We start from the raw sequence: 12,067 nt of genomic DNA on the forward strand, positions 1-12,067 counted from the left end.
ATCTAGTCCAGCTCTCTGCTACTCGCAGTGGCCCACCAGGTGCCTTTGGGAGCTCACATGTAGGATGTGAAAGCAATGGCCTTCTGCGGCTGTTGCTCCCGATCACCTGGTCTGTTAAGGCATTTGCAATCTCAGATCAAAGAGGATCAAGATTGGTAGCCATAAATCGACTTCTCCTCCATAAATCTGTCCAAGCCCCTTTTAAAGCTATCCAGGTTAGTGGCCATCACCACCTCCTGTGGCAGCATATTCCAAACACCAATCACACGTTGCGTGAAGAAGTGTTTCCTTTTATTAGTCCTAATTCTTCCCCCCAGCATTTTCAATGAATGCCCCCTGGTTCTAGTTCTAGCTTCTCGGAGCTCTCTCAGCCCCACCCACCTCACAGGGTGTTTGTTGTGAGGGGGGAAGGGCAAGGAGATTGTCAGCCCCTTTGAGTCTCCTGCAGGAGAGAAAGGGGGGATATAAATCCAAACTCCTCCTCCTCCTTCTACATAAAGAGAAATATTCTACCTATCTGCTCTTTTGGTATTGTTTTTAACCTAACTGCATTTTTATTTTTGCAATGAAAGAATTTGCAAGCTGCCTCCAACAAACCTTGTGTGGGTCTGAACAACACGAGAGGCAAAAATATAATCTTTTTTTTTCTCAACCCTTTTTCTCTAATTTGAGGTGTTTTTGTAAAAGACAAACAAATAAAACAACCCTGCGGGTATGGTTAATGTAACACATAAAAGTCAAATTAGAGATGATGGGGTAGCCACACGTATTTATTCAGACATCTGCTTTGTTTGCATATAAAGGGTTTTATATAGCCTGACTTTTTTCACATCAAAAGATGGGTGTACGTTAATGGAACGAAAGCTTCTACCGAACCTATCTTCCCTCATTACGCTCTGTTGTCCAAAACACTTTTCTCGCAGCTCGGAAGAAACGTGAGCAACAGGGCAGTCCTACAGAGCTACACTCTACTAAGTCCATTTTGATTCCGCTCCCCTCTGCCACCCACCCCCAGCACCAGAGTGCTGTCTCATCCTCCTCCAGTTTCTGCGACACCCCAAAATGACACCAAATTTTTACCAGTTCCCTTTTCTCAATGTCTGTGCAGACAACGTAGGTCAGTTTCTTGGATGGGGGAGCTTCTTCCACAGCTCAGTCTTTAGTCAGAAAGTCAGATTTGTCAGCAAACCTGGGTTTTTTCATGGTTTGCAGAACCCAACCACTGCGGGGGTTGGTGCCGTGCCCTTATGTGTGTTTGTCTGCCTAGCCCTTCAAAACGCATGGGCAGCTTTGGACCAGGTCAGTTGGCACAACCACAAAATGGCTGCCGTGGGAGATGGAGCCAACCACAAAATGGCTAACTAAAGAGGAACAGCTGACTGCAAAAGCACCGTAGAGCAAGGTTATGCATAACGTCGATAGGAACTCCTAAGGCAGAAACTCTATGTAACAATAGGCCCTTTGAATCTTCACAACCAATCTGGTATCTAGCGCTCAACCAGAAAATCCACACTTGGCTCGGCCTACTTTGGAGGCACCAGAAAGGTGCGGACAGATATCGTGGTGCCCACCATGTTGGAGATCCCTGGTTTATCCACAGACCCACTATTAGATAAAAATGATGCCCCCACCAAAAACTGAAAAGGAGAAAGAGAAAGAAGCAGACGAACAGACAAAGATAGATTACGTATGGTGAGGTTCCTGCAACTTCAAAGAAAATTGGCTGTTTCAGGGCATATTTGCAGAGAGGCAGGCATTACCCATCAGATGGCTATTTGCTTTATCGCGCATGCGTGCTTTAATTAATATAATCTTTATCACGCATGCGTGCTTTAATTAATATAATCTTTAATTTTTATCGTTAATCTTATCAACAGAGTGATCTATCAATATATCCACAGATCAATATCTGTAAATCAATAGATCAACATTTTAAAAGGCAAACGATTAGAGAAATGTTTTGAATATGGCATCTGTCCACTTTGCCCAAACACTGATTGTCTTTAATGGTTGGAAATGGGCGAGGGGAGTAATAGAGCGTACAAACCACAAAACAGCAACAAGACAACATGCCCACTGGAAAATCTGTCCCACTCGGGCAGTAAAGCAAAATTAAAACCGTGCTGTAGGTATATTTGTTTGCTGTGGAGAGAGTGAAAAGTGAAAGTGGGGCTAGAGGAAATACATCCATACAAGAAATCTTGCTCCACCACGCAGCAAACACCTTGTGCATAACTGGCCAGAGGGAGAAGTGTCCCATGTTCCCCTCTATCTAAAAACAAGAAAACGGTCTAGCACTCTACCTCAGGAAGGCTACCCCACAAAACTGACAGAACAACAGGAAAAAGTCCAACTTCTCACACTGCCAGAAAGGCCAAAGTAAAGCCCACTGGGTTCAACTAAGAAAAAACACAGGCTCACTGATAAGCAATAAAAAAATAAAAATCCACACAATTAAAACCTCCACAGACAGTGGTTAAAAATACCTGTGACTGAGTCCTCTGCCTCAGAACCAACCTTCACAGCACAAGGAAGAGCCAAAACTCATGAGGAGAACAATCTGTAACTCGCCAAAAATGAAACCGGCTGGAATGAAGATGCCTCCCAAACTAGCCGACAGACAGACAGCACTGGAGAAAGAGTTCCACTGGCCAGGGGCTACCACAGAAAAAGCCCTGGCTTTGGGGACCTCACATTCCCTTCAGAGTCCAGAAAATGCATAGTTGGGGCTCAAAGGAAGGCATATGGCTGCTTCCATCCTGTCAAGTTAGGTACAAATATTATTTTCCTCTGGCTACTCATAATGACCTGATAGAATAAGCCTTGCCACTTCCGCAAATGGATGCTTTTATGGATTAACTAGTGATTGATTTCTACCTTTGGTTGGGACGGAACCCTACAGAAAATACTAGATTTCTTCTTGGAGACCAAGTCTCTCTCACTTGCATAGGGTTGCCAACACTGGGTAGAGAAATCGCTGGAGATCTGTATACACTCCCCCAAGCTCCTTAGGGCGATTAAAAATATATCCACCAGGAGGGATAGACACATCTGAAATTATAGCCCCTTTGCCAGGATTAAAATCTCCCCAGATTGCTTTTCCGTGCATCCAATTTTCAATTATTTCTACAGCAGCATTGCTTATCAGAACATTTGTTTCTCTGAGTTGGGATGGGCCACCAATGTCTCCTAGCCCAGTGGTACACATACCCCAAGGGGTATGCACCAAAACGTTTGTGGGTACGCAAAAGAATTACATAATGTGTTTGCTAATACGGGGGTACAATTTTAGGGAAATGGGTTGCCAAAGGGTATGGAAGTGAAAAAAGGTTGAGAACCATAGTTCCTGTCCAACGCTCTGCCAACTAGCACATCCGCTCAACTACCCACAATTTCCAAGCAACGGTATCCAATTCAGAATATTAATTCTCTAATTTAGTCAGTTGTCTGTAGTGCGTAGGCCAGGCTATACTCAAACCTACAGGTGGAACTGGCGGCTTCAAGCCCCGGTTAGTTGCTTGTAGTTGTCAGGGTCAGCCCACGCTCATATCCACCTGTGGAACCCGTGGCTTTAAACCCAGGTAAGCTGTCCTTTGTGGTTAAGGCCAAGCTGCACTTTAATCTACATTTCGCAGGGGGGGATTCTAACCCAAGGGGCTTCAAACGCTGTGATGTCTTGGGTTTGGAGGCTGGGCCTATACCAGGCTGGCTGGGCCATCCACGCAAGTACTAAAGTCCAGATTTCTTGCCTTTGTACCAAGCCGACACAGAAGATTGCAAAGACCAGTGTAAAATGTCCGTCTCTGTCCCCTTCCAAACTGGATGAGGGCACACGCAAAGTCCCAACTGAAACCGCAGTGGAGTAGTGGCTAAGAGCAGGCGCACTCTGATCTGGAGGAGCCGGGTTTGATTCCCAGCTCTGCCGTTTGAGTTGTGGAGGCTTATCTGAGGAATTCAGATTAGCCTGTGCACTCCCACACACGCCAGCTGGGTGACCTTGGGCTAGTCACAGCTTCTCGGAGCTCTCTCAGCCCCACCCACCTCACAGGGTGTTTGTTGTGAGGGGTGAAGGACAAGGAGATTGTAAGCCCCTTTGAGTCTCCTACAGGAGAAAAAGGGGGGATATAAATCCAAACTCTTCTTCTTCTTCTTCCTGGTCTAGCCTCAACCCACAAGGTTCCCAGTTCAAGCTTTGGAAGCTCCCAATATCTGTGGATGCGTGAGAGACCTCCGTCGAGAGTGCTCGTGGAGGGGGAGGCAGGAGGAGAAAGGCGAGGGAGCTCTCTCGTTTTGATTGATGCCGACCAAGCATCTTTGGATTAAGGATTTAAGGCGACATTGATTTGAAATCCTTAATAGGAAACCACTCATGTCATCCGCCGTTCTATCGAGCCAAATACCCTTCCTCGTTTTTCCTGACAGTAGTATTTGCCGTGTTAGATCTGGGAACATCAAGTTACATAAGATCTCAGCCCCGCTCCGGTCATGAGGGTGTGATTCTGTCAGAAAACGAACCGCCGGAGCAGAAACTTGAACAAAACCGGATCTGATTTTTTTCTCCCCTGAGAAAAAAAGAGCAGAGGGAATAGACTATATGTTTTTATCTAAGCATCGTGCCGCTTATTTTACAGCGGAACCGCGGCGGCGTATTGTCACGCTACTGGAACTGGGGAGGGGTGGAAGGAATGCACCAGACACCAGGTTAAAAATAAATAAAGAGCAGAAATGTTTTAATTGAAACGCGGGGCATGCTGGCAGAGGAATGGCCCCGCTCCCATTAGACACCCTGGGAGACAGCGCAGGCCCCAACCAGCCTGTTAAAACAGCCCATAGATATAGGAGTCCTCCCCGGTTACAACCACAAATTCTCTTCCCAAGCCAAAAAGAACAGACTAGCATTACAGGCAGGCGAGTTAAATTCCCCTTTTAAACACATCCGCCTCCAACATCCATAAACACAGAATCTGTACCGGTCACACCAGCTATCAGTGCATTTTTAAGACCCATTTTCCCCCTTCTTCCAAACAATTAGAAACAGAGTCTGCAGTCTCCAGATTTGGACGTCTGAGAGAAATAAAACACGCTTTCTCGTCAAAGAAAAAGGTATCCTTAAATAGCCCTTGAAGAAGCAGAGGGCGTTCTCGGCGATTCTCCGGTTTGCGTGACTTTTAGGGGAAACAGGTTGGGAAGCAAAAAAATACACACGGAAACACACACAACAGCGCGCGCACATGCACACACACACACACACACACACACACGGCAGGTATGCTGTTCCTTTCTCAAGGAAACGCAAGCCCAGCCAAGTATTGGACATGCCTCTGGAACCGGTAAGCAGTGCAAATTGCCTCAAGCAAACGCCCTCCCAATCTCAGCTCACCTTATCTGCCGGTGCTGCTAAACAGAATTCAAGGTGGAGGGGTGGGGGGGGGAGATGGGGGGGTCTCCTGCTGCTTTTCCCCCCCCCCCAAAGGGAGGGGAACTGTGGCAGCAGGAAATCTGAACGGCCCCAAACAGTCTGAGCCACAGAGAAATGATCCAGAGGCTGGCAATTGGTGTGTTTGTGTGCATTTGCAACCAAGCACAAAGCAACCAAAAGGTGGGGAGAGAAATCAGGTTTGTGGGGGGGACTTTGGAAAAACTGAGGCCGCCCCACCGTTTCCCGCTCTCAGCCTTTGCCACGCTGAAAGGCTGGGGTGTGGGTAGAAATCCTTCCCCCCTTTCCCTCAAGTTCTGCCTGGCACGCAGAGAAAGAAATGTGGCTACCTGGAGCATGCCTGTTTCGTCCTCAAAGGCTGCTAAGTAACTGTAGGCTAAAAAGATTGGGGTAGGGGGGAACGGGGGTCCGGGTCTGGAAAGGCCAACGGAGCAAATTCAACGGAGACAAATGAATTGCCCAGATTCCCCACTCCCAATGTTGCCCCAAGGAGCCAACCTATTCTAACGTGGCTGGGAATTTTTTCCTTGATTCAGTACAGTTTCCGGGCCCCATTACGGTCTTCATATGACTCCAAGTCTCACACATGTCACAACTCCATCTGTGTTTGTGCCTAACGTGGTAAGAGCACATAGCAGATTAGCCGGAGGGCACCTTTTTGGTGACACGTCTGTCATCCTCTGACAGTCTCATTCCTCTCAAAAGTAAACTACATGGGGTGGGGAGAGGAATTAAAGACACAACTTGGGTCCGGTTTAACCGCCTTTGTTCCACAACAATATACACAGCCTGGCGTCAGAAGTGATCTGAATGTGCAAACTACACACACAACTTTCGTTCAGGTTTGTCATCGCCACCCGTCACGTCGTATCCCAAAGTTATTGTTGCACCTTCATCCTTGAATATCGCTTTGGAAAAAAAAAATCACCATTCAAATGAGGGTTTCTTTTGAAATCACCCAAAATGAATTTTTTCCCCCCAGCAAAATATCTCACTTTTAGCCACTGGATGGAAACTGTCCTACACGCAGGCAAGTGTGTATCAGGCTAGCTCAGCCCATCCGGAGCGAAATGGTCGCGACATGCCAACGGGCGATTTCAAACATCACGGCAAGGAAAAAGGACAGTGTTTCTGGGCGCAGCGAACGGGAAGCGATCCCAGCCGCGAAGGATCCTTTGAATCCAGCCGATCCAGCCCAGCCGATCCCCAACAGTTGCAGGACGAAACAGGGCAACAAAAACAACTTGGGTGAAGTTCACTTTGAAATCTGACATGCAAACAGAGGCTAGTGGATGGGCGCCTTTGAAAGAGAGGAAAGGGAAGATGGTCAGAACTACACAACACTGTGGTCCTGGGGGGGGGGGGGAAACTACACACGCACCACACACAAATCCAAGCCGCCGCTTTTCCCAAAAAAGTGACAATGCCCCCCAGGTGAGATTTCCTCGGAGGTAAGTGCCACTCTGCTCAATGGGTCTTCCCAGCCCAGCTGCGAGCCCACCAAATGCAAACCGACATGCAAAACAACCAACCAAAAGGCAAGAGAGACAGATCCATCAGATGCAAGGAGGTCACCACGGGAGGAGGGTCGGGGTGGAGCAGGGCCCTCGGGTGCTTCTCTCTCCCCCCCCACCCCCCACCCCCCACCCCAATTCTTGTGATGTTCAGCCAGGGGTTGTGATTTCACTTTATTGATCCAGAGGCCAAATGCCTCTCTCCTCCCTTGTCTATTCCACTCCATCTATTCCTCAGCTCTTTGCAAGGACTCGCTTCTCTTGCAACCCTGAAGGCTGGGGAGGGATCGCTTTTTTGCAACACACACACACACACACACTCACGCACACACAACCCGGGGGTCTGGGCTACAGCCTGGCGGTGCACGGAAGGCGTGCGTGCATGCACCCCCCCCCCTCCCAATCCCACCCCACCCCTCCTTGCCACCCTAGAGATCCAGCGGGCTTGCATCGCCTGCTCGCTCCAATGGACCAGCGTTGCAGTCGAACCCCAGAAGCCCGGGGTTATTTTAACCAAAGGGGAGGCTTTGCTAAGGGAGGGGGGGGTGAACGGGGAGGGGGGGGCAACACGGCAGCGATCCAAGCCGTTGCACAAGCCCCTCTAATGGAGGATCGCCTTCCCCTGCCTTTGCACGGCATTGCACAGCAAAATGCATGCGCCCGGGTGGCCGAGGCGAGTTGGTTCTCCCTCTCCGCTGTATTGCAGCAGGAGACGACCGGAGCTTTGGGGTTGGGGGGAGGAGATCGCGAGAGATCTGGCCAGATCTCCTGAAACCCTGGATCCGGGGAGGGCAAGGGAAGGGGGACGGCGCCGGAGAGGGAAAGCCAGGGAGGGGGCGAAAGATGGGGGGGGGGGGGGGGAAGCGTAAAACGCTCTTGTATTATGATGGTTCTCCGGGCTTACCGCGTCTGCAGAGATCGCCAGGTCCGCGAGCTCGATCCCGACGAAGGGGGCGAAACTAAGGCGAGTGGAGGAGGCTCATCCTAAAAAGCCAGGCGAGACGACCAGCCATACCAAGGCGCCCCCCGCCTCCCCTCCCCAAATATATATATGTGTGTTGCAAGGGAAGCCACCCTTCTCTGCCTGCTCCGCTTTGCAGCTTCTCTCTCCGGGCTCGTTGCAAAAAAGAAGGAAGGCGAAGAAGGAGAAGGCGATGTCGAAGGGAAAGAAGGCAGCTGCAAGCCAAAAAAAAAGGCGTCCTCGCCGCTCGCTCGTCCGCCCTTCCGCGCCGGTCCCTGCCTGGCTTATAAATGCACGCATCGGAAGGAGCCGGAGAGACCCGCGCGCGCCTCCTCTGCACGCGCAGCCCCGCTCACACGTGCACGCAGGGCCCGGGTGCATGAATGGGAGCTGGTCTGCACCATCCACACGAGCGGGAGGGGGCGCGGGGAGAGGGAGGGGCGGGCGGCGGAGCAGACCAGGTGATGATGCCGCCCCCAGCCGGCTCCCTCCCGTCCGCCCGCCTACCCGCCCACCGGTATTCCTAACATCGCTTTCTATTCCCCCTCTTCCCTGCTTCCCACCTGGTCCCGTTGCAGGCTGGAGAAATCGTCTGGACAGATTTGCAAAGGAAAGGGGGCCTTTCCTCCTCTCCCCCCCACCCTGTTTTGTTTTGTTTGCAATTTTTATTTTTCGCAGTACTTATTTTTATTTTTCGCTGTACAATTTTTATTTACTCGCAGTACTTATTTCCCACTTTCTCTTCTCTCTTCGCTTTCTGACCGCTTGCTGCCTACTGGACTGTCATTAACTGCAGAGGTTTTGAGAAACTCTGCTCAGGTTGACTAAACCACCATGCTCTGTTTTTGCAAGCAGAGGGTGCTACCTGGGCCAATGCGGAGAGCAATGCCCGCTGAGTATGTGCAGAGTGCATTTCTCTGAGTTAGGAGGTGCTGGGGAGCATTTCCAGACACTAGAATTACGAGGGGTCGAGGAAGCGTTTCCCAGCCCCTCGGGGATGCCAATCACCTGGATATCTCCTGGAATGACAACTGAAGTCCAGACAGCCAAGAACAGTTGTCAGTTTCCAGAGGGCAAACTGTAATGCATTGTGGCCTATTGGGGCCCCTCCTTTCCCTAAACCCCGCCCTCTACAAGCTCCACCCCCAAACCCCCAGGAATTTCCTAACCCAGAACTGGCAACCCCATCTTGAATTCTGGCATCTGTCTAAAAATTAAACATTGGATCTTTAAAATATCACTCATGCCACCCCCCTTCGACCAGTCTATCTTTTCCTTCTGGTCATAATTGGGGAGGGGGGGCATACTCTGAGGGCGAAAATACCCTGTTGGATTCCCAGCTCTGCCGCCTGAGCTGTGGAGGCTTATCTGGGGAATTCAGATTAGCCTGTGCACTCCCACACACGCCAGCTGGGTGACCTTGGGCTAGTCACAGCTTCTCGGAGCTCTCTCAGCCCCACCCACCACACAGGGTGTTTGTTGTGAGGGGGGAGGGCAAGGAGATTGTGAGCCCCTTTGAGTCTCCTACAGGAGAGAAAGGGGGGATATAAATCCAAACTCTTCTTCTTCTGTAAATTATGGTGTAAACTAGGTGGGGTGAGTAGTTGTGCCGAACGGAGTCTTTGTGGAGTTCCACGTCTCTCCTCGGATTATGCTTAAACGAGCAAAAGGATAAAAGGCGGCCAGATGTTGAGATTATCGTAAGGGAGGATTTGAATTCCTGCTGCTGTATATTCATTTTGCGGCTGCATATTAAAGAATCAATATGTTGCCTTTAAAAAAAAATCTGCAGAATCATTTTATGGGGCCAAAGAAAATCAGCAAGGCATCCAGTACGGCACACAGCCAAGCAGCAGGCTGGTATAAGGCAAGGCCTTTTTGCACAACTGTAAACAACACCAGCGCAGGGTTGGAAGCCATGTGATAATGCCACCTAGCAATGGAAGGCCAGGTGTGGTCAGTGTCTGGAGAGAAGACTACCTGGGAACGCCATGCCTTGGTTTCCATGGAAGAAAAGTCAGATATGCTGGTAGCTGTAAGTGCCACCAAGTCACAGGTTGGAGCCAGAGGTGGGATCCAGCAGGTTCTCACAGGTTCCTGAGAGTAGGTTACTCATTATTTGTGTGTGCCAAGAGGGGGTTACTAATTGGTGATTTTGCCACGTGATTTTTGCCTTAGTTATGCCCCTCCTCTCAGCAGTAGTGCGCAGAACTTGAAGCAGTCTAGCAGGAGGTGCACCGGGGTGCGTGGCAGCCTGCGCCTGCGTGCATTCGTTTCCCGCCCAAGGACTGGTGCAGCAGCTGCATCCTTGCCACCAGCCCTGCCCAAGAATGCCCCGCCCCAGAATGCCCGGCCATGCCCCCGTCATGCCCCGCCCAGCCCCATTGGCGCTACGCCACAGTTTGAATCCCACCACCATGGGAACCTGCTACTAAAATTTTTGGATCCTACCACTGGTTGGAGGTCCTTGTTTCAGATATTCATTTCTTCTTGTGATGCTATAAACCCTATACATTCAAGCTCCTGTTTGCATAAAGGGTATCTATATACATCGAGGGATGTAATTGTACCTCTGTATTGTGCACTGGTTGGACCTCACCTGGAATATTGCGTACAGTTCTGAGCACCGCAATTCAAGAAGGGATATTGACAAGCTGGAACAGGTCCAGAGGAGAGCAGCCAAAATGGTCAAAGGTCTGGAATCCACGCCCTACGAGGAGAGACTTAGGGAGCTGGGGATGTTTGGTCTGGAGAAGAGAAGGTTGAGAAGTGACATGATAGCCATGTTTAGATATTTGAAGTGATGTCATGTTGGTGAGGGAGCAAGCTTGTTTCCTGATGCTCCAGAGACTAGGACCAGGAGTCATGGGTTCAAGGTGAAGGAAAGGAGATTCCACTAAACATCAGGAAAAACTTCCTGCCAGTAAGGGCTGTTCGACAGTGGAATGCACTCCCTTGGAGTGTGGTGGAGTCTCCTTTGGAAGTTTTTAAAGGGAGGCTGGATGGCCATCTGTCAGGAGCAGGGGCAGAGCAAGGGGGAACTGCGCTGAGGGTATGTGTGCAACCTGCACCCCTGCCACACCCCCGCCAAATGAGCATTGCGCCTCCCCCTATCCCGTTGGCACTACGCCACTGGTCAGGAGTTCTTTGATGGTGTATTCCTGCATCGCAGGGGGCTGGACTTGATGGCCCTTGGGGTCGCTTCCAACTCTATGATTCTATATTCCAGGATGTATAGAAGCTGGCTATGCAGAAATCAAGTGCCCCATTTTTGCATCATGGATACACTTATGGATGGATTCGGAGGAAGCTTGCTGGGCGACCTTTGGTTGGACATTCGCTGTCTTACGAAATCTATCTCACTGAATTGTTATGAACCTGTGGGAGTGTGAACCACATACTGCGTGACCTGAACGCCACAGAAATAGGGTGGGATGAACACATCCTCGATAGAAAGTACTTATTGACCGGCCGGCAGCTAATTCATTATTCAGCCCTCGCCAGATCTATCCATGCCGATTCCAGGCGCACCGCGCATGCACATAACATCACTGGAACGCTCACATTTTGGTGACTCAGCACTTGATGATTTGAAGGTCAAAGCGTGACTTGGCACTGAAAAGGTTGCACTTCAGGTAACTTCAGGAAATGGGTAAATTCAGACAGTAGGGACAGATCACTGATGGCTCATTGTGGCAGACTTCACAGAAAAATAGAGGTTTAAAAATGCAAGTCAGCCTGTGGAACAAGGTGCTATCCCAACAGAGTGGGGCGGAGGGGGGGGGGAGGATTTCCTAGGAATGGGCAAGTGCCAAGATTGGGTAAGCTGACCTGAACTCTGATGGTTGGAGCAACCAGCTTACTCAAGGAGAAAGGAGGTATCTCTCTGAGGCAAAAAGTTTTATGAGCTTTTGGATTTGGGTTCCTGTGAGTTAATATGAAGTCTTTTAAATATCTGCTCTGGGAAGGAATTTCAGTCAGGGAGTGGGTCTGTCTTGAAATATACTGAGTTCAGTGTGTGGTGAAAGCAGACGGTACACAGACAGGAGAACTAGGAGTTTTATTTAGTGGTCGAGGCTGAAGGTGGAATAGTAGTGAGACTTTCCACAGCAGACCATAAATAAAAGAGAAGGGAATGCATCTTCTGGGTGAAGA

The 12,067-nt window shown here is 49.8% G+C and overlaps 1 pseudogene; it reads right to left on the reverse strand.

Annotated features, from left to right (window-relative positions):
- The window catches only part of LOC125431252, a 353,021-nt pseudogene extending 344,713 nt beyond the window's left edge, over positions 1-8,308 (reverse strand).
- Between the last annotated feature and the right edge of the window lie 3,759 nt (positions 8,309-12,067).

Source organism: Sphaerodactylus townsendi, linkage group LG04, assembly GCF_021028975.2.
Source record: "Sphaerodactylus townsendi isolate TG3544 linkage group LG04, MPM_Stown_v2.3, whole genome shotgun sequence".
Classification (NCBI taxonomy): Eukaryota; Metazoa; Chordata; class Lepidosauria; order Squamata; family Sphaerodactylidae; genus Sphaerodactylus; species Sphaerodactylus townsendi.